This window comes from Oncorhynchus gorbuscha, linkage group LG22 (assembly GCF_021184085.1).
Source record: "Oncorhynchus gorbuscha isolate QuinsamMale2020 ecotype Even-year linkage group LG22, OgorEven_v1.0, whole genome shotgun sequence".
In the NCBI taxonomy this organism is placed as follows: Eukaryota; Metazoa; Chordata; class Actinopteri; order Salmoniformes; family Salmonidae; genus Oncorhynchus; species Oncorhynchus gorbuscha.
The window spans coordinates 8,821,116-8,836,453 of NC_060194.1; positions in this window are offsets into that span (position 1 = coordinate 8,821,116).

Sequence of the window (15,338 nt, forward strand, 5' to 3'; positions counted from 1 at the left end):
AAACTTAGTTATGTTTGAGTAATGGTGAATTATAGTTTCTAAGTAAGGTGGACTTTGCTGAACTCAAACATGTGATGTATTGCAACTTATACTTACTAAGTGACTGACTTAATATGATTATTTCATGTTCACTTCACCATATTGATTTCATTTAAATTTGTTTTATGTATAGAGAAATCAAAATAACTAAGTGGATTTACATGAAAGAATGTACATATACCTCAGTCAGAAATGGGCATTTGCATTAATCATATGAAGGTGGTCGTGCTCACTTCAGCTAATTAAGTAGATAATCAGTTTCCTCAATGTTGGAGAAGCCAGAACTGATCCGGTTTTACAGTGTACTCATTCTTCAGATTTGTTTCCTCCTGTTGTTAAAGTATTTGTCTTTCCAAATGTAGAGAAAGAGGAATAGATTGAAGAGAGTCAACCAGATAGAGAAGAGAGGGATATTTGAGGGAAATGACCAAGTGAGGTCCCTGAAAACTTTGGAGCAAGAGGTGGATCACTTTGGCGAATGAAGTAGAATGGAGAGAGGATAAAAAGAGAGAGAGAGAGATAGAGGGAAAGAGTGAGGGAACACTACTCCAGCAGTTTATAGAACAGCTGTGGAAGGATCTGCTGGACGAATGGAGAACATCTGGAAAGAGAGCGCCAAATATGGTGAGAAAGGAGGATGAAACAAGACATGGCACAATAGACAGAATGGGTGACACCAAACAAGTTTCAGAGATTTCAGGCAACACAGAGAGAGATTGAAAGAGATGAGGACATACACGCTTGATGAGCATGCGGAAGCCTATGAGATTCTGTCACTCTTCGGGGTGGGATAACGAAAAACAGACAGACACTGGGTAACAGTGACATTCTAATCTACATAGAACATATTCTCAGGGGATGGTTGTAGAATAGTTTTAATCTGGGGAAAAACTGACATTTAGAATTTTTACCAATCATAATTGTTCCATATTTTTATATTCGTGAAATTTGCCATACAAAATAACTATTGCGATTTGGAGGTAATCTTGTTTTCCTTTGAATTGCTCCTTTGATTATATTACAAATCTATTTTACTGTTGCTTACTAATATTTTCAGGGACGTGTGGACAAATGGAGCATTCATTTGTCCACACTGGGAGCCTGTAAACTTGGCTGGCTTGGTACAGGGCAGTATTGACAAGGTCTCACATTAGTGTGTGTTTCAACATTAGCCTATGTGTGTATGTTTTTGCATTCACACTCAAAGCTTTTAGTATAAAGGTCTCGGTTGGAGCGAGTGGTCGCATCTGCACGTCGCTGCACGTCGCTCCAACGGGTAGTATAACTTTTTCATTATATTTCATTATATCACAACGGTTTGATTTGTCTTATCCTAGCAATTTCTTCTCAGCTAGCTACATAGCCGTCTTTGTATCAAAGATAATTGCGTAATTATCGTATTTCGCCGTCCTAACGTAGTCTTCACTAGCCAGCTAGCTAACGTCCACTGATTAGCTGCACTGGGAAAACTATTACACTCAACTGAACGACTTGATTAGTTTAGTGTTAGCTAGCTACATAGCTGTCTTTGCTGTCTTCGTATCATCGTATCCAAGATAATTGTGTTGTTTAGGTTTAGAGTGTGTAGTCTTAGAGTGATTATCTTAATTTACCGAGGTTAGCTAGCCAGCTATTTGTCGTCCTTAACGTAGGTGACTCTGCTAGCTAGCCAACAGCTAGCCAACGTCTTCTGTATAGAACTCAACTACCCGGTCGCATTCACAGGTTGTATCACATTTTCACTTCATTTCATTACAGTACAACGGTTTGATTTGTTTGATCGTAGCTAGCTACTTAGCTAGCTACATAGCCGTCTTTGTATCAAAGATAATTGTGTAGTCTAGAGCGATTTTCTAGGTTCGCTAGCCATCTATTGTCGTTCTTTTAACGCAACGTAACGTAAACAACACTGCTAGCTAGCCTGCTAGCCCCCGAATAGCAACACTGCAGAAACTATTCACTCAACGGAACGACTTGATTAGTGTAGTGTCAACAACGCACCCACTGCCAGCTGGCCTACTTCAGCAGTACTGTATCATTTTAATCATTTTAGTCAATAAGATTCTTGCTACGTAGCTTAACTTTCTGAACATTCGAGACGTGTAGTCCACTTGTCATTCCAATCTCCTTTGCATTAGCGTAGCCTCTTCTGTAGCCTGTCAACTATGTGTCTGTTTATCCCTGTTCTCTCCTCTCTGCACAGACCATACAAACGCTCCTCACCGCGTGGCCGCGGCCACCCTACTCTGGTGGTCCCAGCGCGCACGACCCACGTGGAGTTCCAGGTCTCCGGTAGCCTCTGGAACTGCCAATCTGCGGTCAACAAGGCAGAGTTCATCTCAGCCTATGCCTCCCTCCAGTCCCTCGACTTCTTGGCACTGACGGAAACATGGATCACCACAGACAACACTGCTACTCCTACTGCTCTCTCTTCGTCCGCCCACGTGTTCTCGCACACCCCGAGAGCGTCTGGTCAGCGGGGTGGTGGCACCGGGATCCTCATCTCTCCCAAGTGGTCATTCTCTCTTTCTCCCCTTACCCATCTGTCTATCGCCTCCTTTGAATTCCATGCTGTCACAGTTACTAGCCCTTTCAAGCTTAATATCCTTATCATTTATCGCCCTCCAGGTTCCCTCGGAGAGTTCATCAATGAGCTTGATGCCTTGATAAGCTCCTTTCCTGAGGACGGCTCACCTCTCACAGTTCTGGGCGACTTTAACCTCCCCACGTCTACCTTTGACTCTTTCCACTCCTCTCCTCTTTTGACCTCACCCTCTCACCTTCCCCCCCTACTCACAAGGCAGGCAATACGCTCGACCTCATCTTTACTAGATGCTGTTCTTCCACTAACCTCATTGCAACTCCCCTCCAAGTCTCCGACCACTGCCTTGTATCCTTTTCCCTCTCGCTCTCATCCAACACCTCCCACACGGCCCCTACTCGGATGGTATCTCGCCGTCCCAACCTTCGCTCTCTCTCCCCCGCTACTCTCTCCTCTTCCATCCTATCATCTCTTCCCTCCGCTCAAACCTTCTCCCACCTATCTCCTGATTCTGCCTCCTCAACCCTCCTCTCCTCCCTCTCTGCATCCCTTGACTCTCTATGTCCCCTATCCTCCAGGCCGGCTCGGTCCTCCCCTCCCGCTCCGTGGCTCGATGACTCATTGCGAGCTCACAGAACAGGGCTCCGGGCAGCCGAGCGGAAATGGAGGAAAACTCGCCTCCCTGCGGACCTGGCATCCTTTCACTCCCTCCTCTCTACATTTTCCTCCTCTGTCTCTGCTGCTAAAGCCACTTTCTACCACGCTAAATTCCAAGCATCTGCCTCTAACCCTAGGAAGCTCTTTGCCACCTTCTCCTCCCTCCTGAATCCTCCGCCCCCTCCCCCCCTCCTCCCTCTCTGCAGATGACTTCGTCAACCATTTTGAAAAGAAGGTCGACGACATCCGATCCTCGTTTGCTAAGTCAAACGACACCGCTGGTTCTGCTCACACTGCCCTACCCTGTGCTCTGACCTCTTTCTCCCTCTCTCTCCAGATGAAATCTCGCGTCTTGTGACGGCCGGCCGCCCAACAACCTGCCCGCTTGACCCTATCCCCTCCTCTCTTCTCCAGACCATTTCCGGAGACCTTCTCCCTTACCTCACCTCGCTCATCAACTCATCCCTGACCGTTGGCTACGTCCCTTCCGTCTTCAAGAGAGCGAGAGTTGCACCCCTTCTGAAAAAACCTACACTCGATCCCTCCGATGTCAACAATTACAGACCAGTATCCCTTCTTTCTTTTCTCTCCAAAACTCTTGAACGTGCCGTCCTTGGCCAGCTCTCCCGCTATCTCTCTCTGAATGACCTTCTTGATCCAAATCAGTCAGGTTTCAAGACTAGTCATTCAACTGAGACTGCTCTCCTCTGTGTCACGGAGGCGCTCCGCACTGCTAAAGCTAACTCTCTCTCCTCTGCTCTCATCCTTCTAGATCTATCGGCTGCCTTCGATACCGTGAACCATCAGATCCTCCTCTCCACCCTCTCCGAGTTGGGCATCTCCGGCGCGGCCCACGCTTGGATTGCGTCCTACCTGACAGGTCGCTCCTACCAGGTGGCATGGCGAGAATCTGTCTCCTCACCACGCGCTCTCACCACTGGTGTCCCCCAGGGCTCTGTTCTTGGCCCTCTCCTATTCTCGCTATACACCAAGTCACTTGGCTCTGTCATAACCTCACATGGTCTCTCTTATCATTGCTATGCAGACGACACACAATTAATCTTCTCCTTTCCCCCTTCTGATGACCAGGTGGCGAATCGCATCTCTGCATGTCTGGCAGACATATCAGTGTGGATGACGGATCACCACCTCAAGCTGAACCTCGGCAAGACGGAGCTGCTCTTCCTCCCGGGGAAGGACTGCCCGTTCCATGATCTCGCCATCACGGTTGACAACTCCATTGTGTCCTCCTCCCAGAGCGCCAAGAACCTTGGCGTGATCCTGGACAACACCCTGTCGTTCTCAACTAACATCAAGGCGGTGGCCCGTTCCTGTAGGTTCATGCTCTACAACATCCGCAGAGTACGACCCTGCCTCACACAGGAAGCGGCGCAGGTCCTAATCCAGGCACTTGTCATCTCCCGTCTGGATTACTGCAACTCGCTGTTGGCTGGGCTCCCTGCCTGTGCCATTAAACCCCTTCAACTCATCCAGAACGCCGCAGCCCGTCTGGTGTTCAACCTTCCCAAGTTCTCTCACGTCACCCCGCTCCTCCGTTCTCTCCACTGGCTTCCAGTTGAAGCTCGCATCCGCTACAAGACCATGGTGCTTGCCTACGGAGCTGTGAGGGGAACGGCACCTCAGTACCTCCAGGCTCTGATCAGGCCCTACACCCAAACAAGGGCACTGCGTTCATCCACCTCTGGCCTGCTCGCCTCCCTACCACTGAGGAAGTACAGCTCCCGCTCAGCCCAGTCAAAACTGTTCGCTGCCCTGGCCCCCCAATGGTGGAACAAACTCCCTCACGACGCCAGGACAGCGGAGTCAATCACCACCTTCCGGAGACACCTGAAACCCCACCTCTTTAAGGAATACCTAGGATAGGTTAAGTAATCCCTCTCACCCCACCCCCCCCTAAGTTTTAGATGCACTATTGTTAAGTGACTGTCCCACTGGATGTCATAAGGTGAATGCACCAATTTGTAAGTCGCTCTGGATAAGAGCGTCTGCTAAATGACTTAAATGTAAATGTAAATGTAAATGTATTCATTATACACCAATTCTGTTTTTCAACTGTTTAAGTAATGATTACACTGCAGGTCATTACATCCACCATATGATGCATCCATGAGATGAAAGACGTGTTATTTTACTTTTGCACACCTGTATTTAGCGAAACATGGCAAGTCATGTGATACCATTAGTCTATGATACCATTAGTTTGCCATTACAACAATGACTGAATGACGCTACCGCTATGGGGTAACATTAACTGGCTAGCTAGCTAGTTGACACTGTCCGCTGCCTGTCTATGACAGGTCCATGGCATGATACACAGTCCGCTGCCTGTCTATGACAGGTCCATGACATGAGACACTGTCCGCTGCCTGTCTATGACAGGTCCATGGCATGAGACACTGTCCGCTGCCTGTCTATGACAGGTCCATGGCATGAGACACTGTCCGCTGCCTGTCTATGACAGGTCCATGGCATGAGACACTGTCCGCTGCCTGTCTATGACAGGTCCATGGCATGAGACACTGTCCGCTGCCTGTCTATGACAGGTCCATGGCGTGAGGCACATGAGTTTGGTTGATGAGCAGCACACAGAGAAGATAAACACACCTTAACTTAATTTGATCATTTAGCTTATGAAATCTGCAGTTCAAGAAAGCAATTTATCAAAAGAGTAAATGAGTATTTAGCGAAACAATGTTGTTGTGAGAAAATGTCTGTTGCTAGATAACTACACTACACAACCAAAGGTATGTGGACACCTCCTTATTGTTAGATGTGGAATAATGCACATGTATATGGAGTTGTACAGGTAACTGCCAAAATAATGGAAAGACTTGAGTAAATGAGTGATACAATGTATATTGAAAGCAGGTGCTTCCACACAGGTGTGGTTCCTGAGTTAATTAAGCAATTAACATCCCATCAAGTTTCAAGATTTATTAGTCATATGTACAGGATACACATGGTATACACCACCAACAAAATGCTTACTTGCAGGTTACTTCTCAACAATGCAATAAATATAAGAAATAAAAGACAAGGATAATGTATGAACATAAAGTAAATAAATGGCTTAGCAGAATAGAATAAACATGTTAGCAAAAATATAAAACAGGAAGGCACAATTTCTAGTGCGATATTTACACGTGTTTTAGGTAAGGGGGTATCGGGGGGCAAGTGTTTAAATTGTGCACTATTTAGCAATCATAATAAGCCTGGTAGCAGAAGTTGTGATGTGTATGCATCACGTGGATGTGTGTATGTCTGTGTGGGTGCGTGCGTGAGTGCATGTGTGCTAAGTTGCGGAGAATCAGAGCAGGTGGTCAGTCCAGTTCAAGTGTTCAGCAGTCCGATGGCTTGTAGATAGAAACTGTCTCTGAGCCTGTTGGTATCAGAGCTCATGCTCCGATACCGTCTGCTCGACGGTAAGGGAGTGAACAGCTTGTGGCAGGGATGTGTGGGGTCCTTGATGATGCTACGGGCCTTCCTTAGGCACCGTTTTGAGTAGAAGTCCTGGATGGGTGGGAGCACGGTGCCAGTGAGGTACTGGGCTGTCTTGACCACCCACAGAAAGGGCCTTGCGGTCATGGATGGAGCAATTCCCTTACCAGGCCGTGAGCAATCTATTCGGTTGCTCTCAATGGTGTAGAGGTAGTATTTGGAAAAGACCCGGGGTGGTATGTCGAATTTCTTCGGCCACCTTCGGAAGTAGAGACGCTATTGCGCCCTCTTGACGAGTGGTAGTGTTGTTGGTCCATGTCAAGTCCTCGGTGATGTGGACGCCAAGGAACTGAAAATTACTGACTCTCTACTGCAGTCTGGATCAGGGCATCGGGGCATGTTCCCTCCTCTGCTTCCTGAAGAAAACAGTCAACTCCTTTGTTTTGCTGATGTTGAGGGAGAAGTTGCTGTCCTGGAACCACAATGCCAGTTCACATACCTCCTCCCTATGAACATCCACATTGTGGGCCTACAACCGCGGTGCCGTCAGCACACTTGATGATGGAGTTGGAGTCACACAAAGCCACGCAGACCTGGGTGAACAGGAGAGGGCTGAGGACACACCCCTGGGGACCCCTGTGTTAAGATACCATGTGGAGGAGGTGATATTGCCAGTCCTCAAAGCCTGTGATCTGCCCGTGAGGAAGTCCAGGATCTTGTTGCAGAGGGTGGTGTCCAGACACAGGGCTCTGAGCTTGGTGTCGAGCCTGGATGTCACAATAGTGTTGAATGCTCAACTGTAGTCAATGAACATAATTCTCACATTAATGTTCCTCTTGTCCAGATGTGAATAGAGATCTGTTAGAGTGGTAGGTGAATTGGAGTGGGTCCAGTGTGCCTTGCATGCTGGCCTTAATGTGGGCCATAACCAGCCTCTCTAAGCACTTCATGATGACCGGGGTGAGTGTGACAGGGCAACAGTCATTTGGGCATGTCCCCTTGTTTTTCTTGGGCACTGGGACGATGGTGATCTCCTTGAAGCAGGTGGGTACCTGCCTGGGGCAGGGACAGTTTGAAGATGTCAGAGAAGACGCCCACCAACTGGTCAGCACACACTCTGAGGACGCGGCCAGGGATGCCATCTGGGCCGGCGGTTTTGTGAGTACTCACTCTTCTGAGAGTTTTCCTCACTTCAGCCTCGGAGAGCAAAAGCACCTGGTTGTCCAGAGAGCAGTGAGAGTCTTCCTGAATGCCTCGGTATTATCTGCTTCAATGCAAGTATAGAATGTGTTAAGCTCATCTGGAGGGAGACTTCAGTGGGTACCACACAGCTGGATTTTCCTTTGTAGTCTGAGAAAGTCTGTGTTGCGAGTCTAAAGGATCTAACCCTACCTACTTGCCTTGTACACGTTGCGCGACATCTGAGCTCATTCTGCTGACATTGAATGCTGCACTACGGCCTCTCAGCATGGTACGGATATCTCCATTCATCCTAGGTTTCCGATTCATGCCCACAGCCGTTTCCCTGCCACTCAATCACAACAAACAAACCTCTTGCAGGTTGAGTTCAATAACTACAGACAGATGTATGGTGAGATGCCGGAGGAAGCTATCAATAGGTCAGTAGCCTACAGAATAATATAAGAAGATATACAGTGCATTCAGGAAGTATTCAGACTCCTTAACTTTTTTCACATTTTGTTACATTACAGCCTTATTCTAAAATTGATTAAATAAAAAAATGCCATCAATCTACACACAGTGCCCCAGCGAAAAGCGAAAAACGCTTTTAAGACATTTTTGCAAATTAATAAAAAAGATAAGTATTCAGACTCTTTGTTATGATTCCTGAAATTGAGCTCAGGTGAATCCTGTTTCCATTGATCATACTTGAGATGTTTCCACGCCTTGATTGGAGTCCACCTGTGGTAAATTAAATTGATTGGACATGATTTGGAAAAGCACACACCTATCTATATAAGGCTCACAGTTGACAGTGCGTGTCAGAGCAAAAATCAAGGCATGAGGTCGTAGGAATTGTCCGTAGAGCTCCCAGACAGGATTGTGTCGAGGCACAGATCTGGTGAAGGGTACCAAACATTTTCTGCAGCATTGAAAGTCCCCAAGAACTCCACCAATCAGGACTTTTTGGTAGATTGGCCAGACGGAAGCCACTTCTACACCTTAGCCAAATACATTTAAACTCAGTTTTTCACAATTCCTGACATTTAATCCTAGAAAACAATCCCTGTTTTAGGTGAGTTAGGATCACCAATTCATTTTAAATGTCAGAATAATAGTAGAGAGAATTATTTATTTCAGCTTTTATTTCTTTCATCACATTCCCAGTGGGTCAGAAAATTGCACACACTAGATTATTATTTGGTAGCACTGCCTTTAAATTGTTTAACTTGGGTCAAATGTTTCGGGTAGCCTTCCACAAGCTTCCTACAATAAGTTGGGTGAATTTTGGCCCATTCCTCCCGACAGAGCTGGTGTAACTGAGTCTGTTTTGTAGGCCTAATTTTAATGTGGATATAGATACTTTTGTACCGGTTTCCTCCAGCATCTTCACAAGGTCCTTTGCTGTTGTTCTGGGATTGATGTGCACTTTTCCCACCAAAGTACGTTCATCTCTAGGAGACAGAATGTGTCTCCTTCCTGAGCGGTATAACGGCTGTGTGGTCCCATGGTGTTTATACTTGCGTACTATTGTTTGTACAGATGAATGTGGTACCTTCAGGCATTTGGAAATTGCTCCCAAAGATGAACCAGACTTGTGGAGGCCTACAATTTTTGGCTGATTTGGCTGATTTCTTTTGATTTTCCCATGATGTCAAGCAAAGAGGCACAGGTACACCTCCAATTGACTCAGATGATGTCAATTAGCCTATCAGAAGCTTCTAAAGCCATGACATCATTTTCTGTTATTTTCCTAGCTGTTTAAAGGCACAGTCAACTTAGTGTATGTAAACTTCTGACCCACTGGAATTGTGATACAGTGAATTAATTATACGTGAAATAATCTGTCTGTAAACAATTGTTGTAAAAATGTGTTGTGTCATGCACAAAGTAGATGTCCTAACCGATTTGCCAAAACTATAGGTTGTTAACAAGAAATTTGTGGAGTGGTTTAAAAACAAGTTGATGTCTCCAACCTAAGTGTATGTAAACTTCCGACTTCAACTGTATGACAGCATTGCACATTCTTGGCATTTTCTCACCCAGATTCATGAGGAATGCTTTTCCAACAGTCTTGGAGGAGTTGTTGGCTGCTTTTCCTTCACTCTGCAGTCCAACTCATCCCACACCATCTCAATTGGGTTGAGGTTGAGGGATTGTGGAGGCCAGGTCATCTCATGCAGCACTCCATTACTCTCCTTGGTAAAATAGACGGTACAAATCAAATCAAATGTTAATGGTCACATACACATGTTTGGCAGATGTTAATGCGAGTGTAGCGAAATGCTTGTGCTTCTAACAATTTCACAACAACTACCTTATACACACACAAGTGTAAAGGAATGAATAAGAATATGTACATAAAAATATATGGATGAGCGATGGCCGAACGGCATAAGCAAGATGCAGATGGTATAGAGTACAGTATATACATATGAGATTATTTTTTGATGTATTTTATTTGACCTTTATTTAACTAGGCAAGTCAGCTAAGAACAAATTCTTATTTTATATGACGGCCTAGGAACAGTGGGTTAACTGCATGTTCAGGGGCAGAACGACAGATTTGTACCTTGTCAGCTCGGGCATTCGAACTTGCAACCTTTCGGTTACTAGTCCAATGCTCTAACCACTAGCATTGAGCTACCCTGCCGCCTGTAGGGTATGTAAACAATGTGGCATAGTTTAAAGTGGCTAGTAATACATGTATTACATCAATTTTTGTATTATTAAGAGGCTAGAGATTTGAGTCAGTATGTTGGCACCAGCTACTCAATGTTCGTGATGGCTGTTTAACAGTCTGATGGCCTTGAGATATAAGTTTTCTTTCAGTCTCTTGGTCCCAGGTTTGATGCACCTGTACTGACCTTGCCTTCTGGATGATAGTGGGGTGAACAGGCAGTGGCTCGGGTGGTTCTTGTCCTTGATTATCTTTTTGACCTTCCTATGACATCGGGTGATGTAGGTGTCCTAGAGGGCAGGTAGTTTGCCCCAGGTGATGCGTTGTGCAGACCTCACTACCCTCTGGAGAGCCTTACGGTTGTGGGCGGAGCAGTTGCCGTGCTAGGTGGTGATACAGCCCGACAGGATGCTCCCGATTGTGCATCTGTAAAAGTTTGTGAGTGTTGTTGGTGACAAGACAAATTTCTTCAGCCTCCGGAGGATAAAGAGGCGCTGATGCGCCTTCTTCACCACGCTGTCTGTGTGGTTGGACCATTTCAGTTTGTCCGTGATGTGTACACTGAGGAACTTAAAAACTTTCCACCTTCACTACTGTCCCGTCGATGTGGATATCGGGGTGCTCCCTCTGCTGTTTCCTGAAATCCACAATCATCTCCTTTGTTTTGTTGACATTGAGTGTGAGGTTATTTTCCTGACACCACACTCCGGGGGCCCTCACCTCCTCCCTGTAGGCCGTCTTGTCGTTGATGGTAATCAAGCCTACCACTGTAGTGTTGTCTGCAAACTTGATGATTGAGTTTGAAGCTTGCATGACCATGCAGTCATGGGTGAACAGGGAGTACAGGACAGGGCTGAGAACGCACCCTTGTGGGACACCAGTGTTGAGGATCAGCGGGGTGGAGATGTTTTTTCCTACCCTCACCTCCTGGGGGCGTCTCGTCAGAAAGTCCAGGACCCAGTTGCACAGGGTGGGGTCGAGAACCAGGAGATTACTGGGAGTTTGGAGGATACTATGGTGTTAAATGCTGAGCTGTAGTCAATGAACAGCATTCTTACATAGGTATTCCTCTTGTCCAGATGGATTAGGGCAGTGTGCAGTGTGATTGTGATTGTGTCGTCTGTGGACCTATTTGGGCGGTAAGCAAATTGGAGTGGGTCTAGGGTGTCAGGTAGGGTAGAGGTGATATGATCCTTGACTAGTCTCTCATAGCACTTCATGATGACAGAAGTGAGTGCTATGGGGCGATAGTCATTTAATTCCGTCACTTTAGCTTTCTTGGTAACAGGAACAATGCTGCCCCTCTTGAAGCATGTGGGAACAGCAGACTGGGATAAGGATTGATTGAATATGTCCATAAACACAACAGCCAGCTTGTCTGCGCATGCTCTGAGGACGCTGCTAAGGATGTCGTCTGGGCTGGCAGCCTTGCGAGAGTTAACACGTTTAAATGTTTTACTCACGTTGGCTGCGGTGAAGGAGAGTCCGCAGGTTTTGGTAGCGGGCCGTGTCGGTGGCACTGTATTGTCCTCAAAGCGAGCAAAGAAGCTGTTTAGTTTGTCTGGGAGCAAGGCATCGGGGTCCGCAACGGGGCTGGTTTTCTTTTTGTAGTCGTGATTGACTGTAGACCCTGCCACATACCTCTCGTGTCTGAGCCACTGAATTGTGACTCTACTTTATCTCTACACTGACGCTTAGCTTGTTTGATTGCCTTGCAGAGAAATAGCTACATTGTTTGTATTCGGTCATGTTTCCGGTTGTCTTTCCCTGAATAAAAGCAGCGGTTCACGCTTTCAGTTTTGCGTGAATGTTACCATCAATCCACGGTTTCCGGTTGGGGAAGGTTTTAATAGTCGCCATGGGTACAACATCACCGATGCACTTGCTAATAAACTCGCTCACCGAGGCAGCGTATTCATCAATGTTGTTGTTGGACGCTATCCGGAACATATCCCAGTTCACGTGATCGAAGCAATCTTGAAGCGTGGAATCAGATTGGTCGGACCAGCATTGAACAGACCTGAGCACGGGCATTTCCTGTTTTAGTTTCGGTTTATAGGCTGGGAGCAACAAAATGGAGTCATGGTCAAATTTGCCGAAAGGAGGGCGAGAGAGGGCTTTGTATGCCTTGCACAAATTAAGAGTAACAATGATCCAGGATTTTACTGTTTTCAGATTAGCCTTGTTAAAATCCCCAGCTACAATAAATGCAGACTCGGGATATGTGGTTTCCAGTTTACATAGAGTGAAGTTCTTTCAGGGCTGTCGAGGTGTCTGCTTGGGGGGGAATATACATGACTGTGATTATAATCGAAGATAATTGTCTTGGTAGATAATGTGGTCGGCATTTCATTGTAAGGAATTCTAGGTCAGGTGAACAAAAGGACTTGAGTTCCTGTATGTTGTTGTCACGCGGGACTAGGTGGGGGCAGGAATCAGACGCAGAGAGAGAGAGTAACTGAGTTGAAGTGCTTTACTCTTGCACACCAAAATAATAAGCCCAACAAAATACAGAGTGCAGGACACTATACAAGACAACCCAAAAACCACAGGGTGTCAAGTAAAGAAAAGAAAATACACCACTACCTAACATGCACACACGTAACATTAAGACAATCCAGCACAAAACAAGGGCGGGTCAAACTACTACATATAGGGAAGCTAATTAAACCAGAATACACACAGGTGAAACTAATAAGACAAAACCAACAGACAAACGAAAAAGGGATCGGTAGCGGCAAGTAGGACGGCGACGACGAACGCCGAGCACCGCCCGAACAGGCAGGGGAGCCACCTTCGGCAGAAGTCGTGACAGTTGTTATGATCACACCACGACTCGTTAATCATAAGGCATACACCCGCGCCCTTCTTCTTACCAGAGTTATGTTTGTTTCTGTCGGCAAGATGCATGAAGAAACCAGGTGGCTGTACCGATCTGATAATGTATCCCGAGTGAGCCATGTTTCCATAAAACAGAGAATGTTGCAATCTCTGATGTCTCTCTGGAAGGCAACCCCGCTCTGATTTTGTCTACCTTGTTGTCAAGAGACTGGACATTGGCATACTCAGGAGCGGTGGGCGATGTGCCTGTCTACGGAGCCTGACCAGAAGACAGCTCCGTCTGACCCTTCTGCAGCGCCATTGTTTTGGGTCGCCTGCTGGGATCCAATACATTGTACTGGACCAAACAGAGGATCCACTTCGGGAAAGTCGTATTCCTGGTCATGATGTTGGTGGACGTTGCTCTTATATCTAATAGTCCCTCCTGGCTGTATGTAATAAGACTTAATATTTCCTGGGGTAACAGTGTAAGAAATTATACATTAAAAAAAAACTAAATACAGCATAGCATCTTAAGAACGCTAAGCGAGGCGGCCATCTCTGTCGACGCCAGAGTTGTGTTTTTGTTCATTGTCCTGTTGAAAAACAAATGATAGTCCCAATAAGCGCAAACCAGATGGGATGGTGATTTGCTACAGAATGCTATGGTAGCCATGCTGGTTAAGTGTGCCTTGAATTCTTATTCAATCACACACAGTGTCACCAGCAAAGCACCCCCACACCATCACACCTCCTCCTCCATACTTCACGGTGGGAACCACACATGCAGAGATCATCCGTTGATCTAATGTTGTTATGGTCTAATGGTCTAATGTTGTTATGGTCTAATGGTCTAATGTTGTTATGATCTAATGTTGTTATGGTCTAATGTTGTTATGGTCTAATGTTGTTATGGTCTAATGTCTCTAATGGTCAATCTGTTATGATCTAATGGTCAAAGATCTAATGTTGTTACGATCTAATGTTGTTAATCTAATTGTCTAAAAATGGTCTAATGTTGTTATGATCTAATGGTCTAATGTTGTTATGGTCTAATGTTGACTAATGGTCTAATGTTGTTATGATCTAATGTTGTTATGATCTAATGTTGTTATTCTAATGGTCTAATGCTGTTACTAATGGTCTAATGTTGTTATGGTCTAATGTTGTTATGGTCTAATGTTGTTATCTTGTATGCACACATGACTGTAAGTCATAAAAGTCTCTAAATGGCTATATTATTATTATATATTATATATCCGTTTATTGGACAAGGCGGTTGGAACTGAAAACCTCAAATGTGGACTAATCAGACAAAGGACAGATTTCCACTGGTCTAATGTACATTGCTTGTGTTTCTTGAACCAAGCAAGTCTCTTCTGTTTATTGGTTTCCTAAAGTAGTGGTTTCTTTGCAGCAATTCGACCATGAAGGCCTGATTCATGCAGTCTCCTCTGAACAGTTCATGTTGAGATTTATCTGTAACATGAACTCTGTGAAGCATTTATTTGGGCTTCAATCTGATATGCAGTTAACTCTAATGAACTTATCCTCTGCAGCAGAGGTCACTGGGTCTCCATTTCCTGTGGCGGTCCTCATGAGAGACAGTTTCATCCTAGCGCTTGATGGTTTGTGCAACTGCAGTTGAAGAAACTTTCAAAGTTCTTGAAATGTTCCTGATTGACTGACCTTCATGTCTTAAAAACTTCTTAAGGCTTGGTGGGAGCCTAGCTCCCCATCTCGACAACATCTGGGGAAATTGCAGAGCACAAAATTCAAAAAACAAAAATCGTAATATTAAACATTCATGAAAATACAAGTGTCATACATCATTTAAAAGCTTACCTTCTTGTTAATCCAGCTGCTTTGTCAGATTTCAAAAAGGCTTTACGGCAAAAGCATAACATGCGATTATCTGAGGACAGCGCCCCACATACAAGAGCATTAAAAACATTTTCC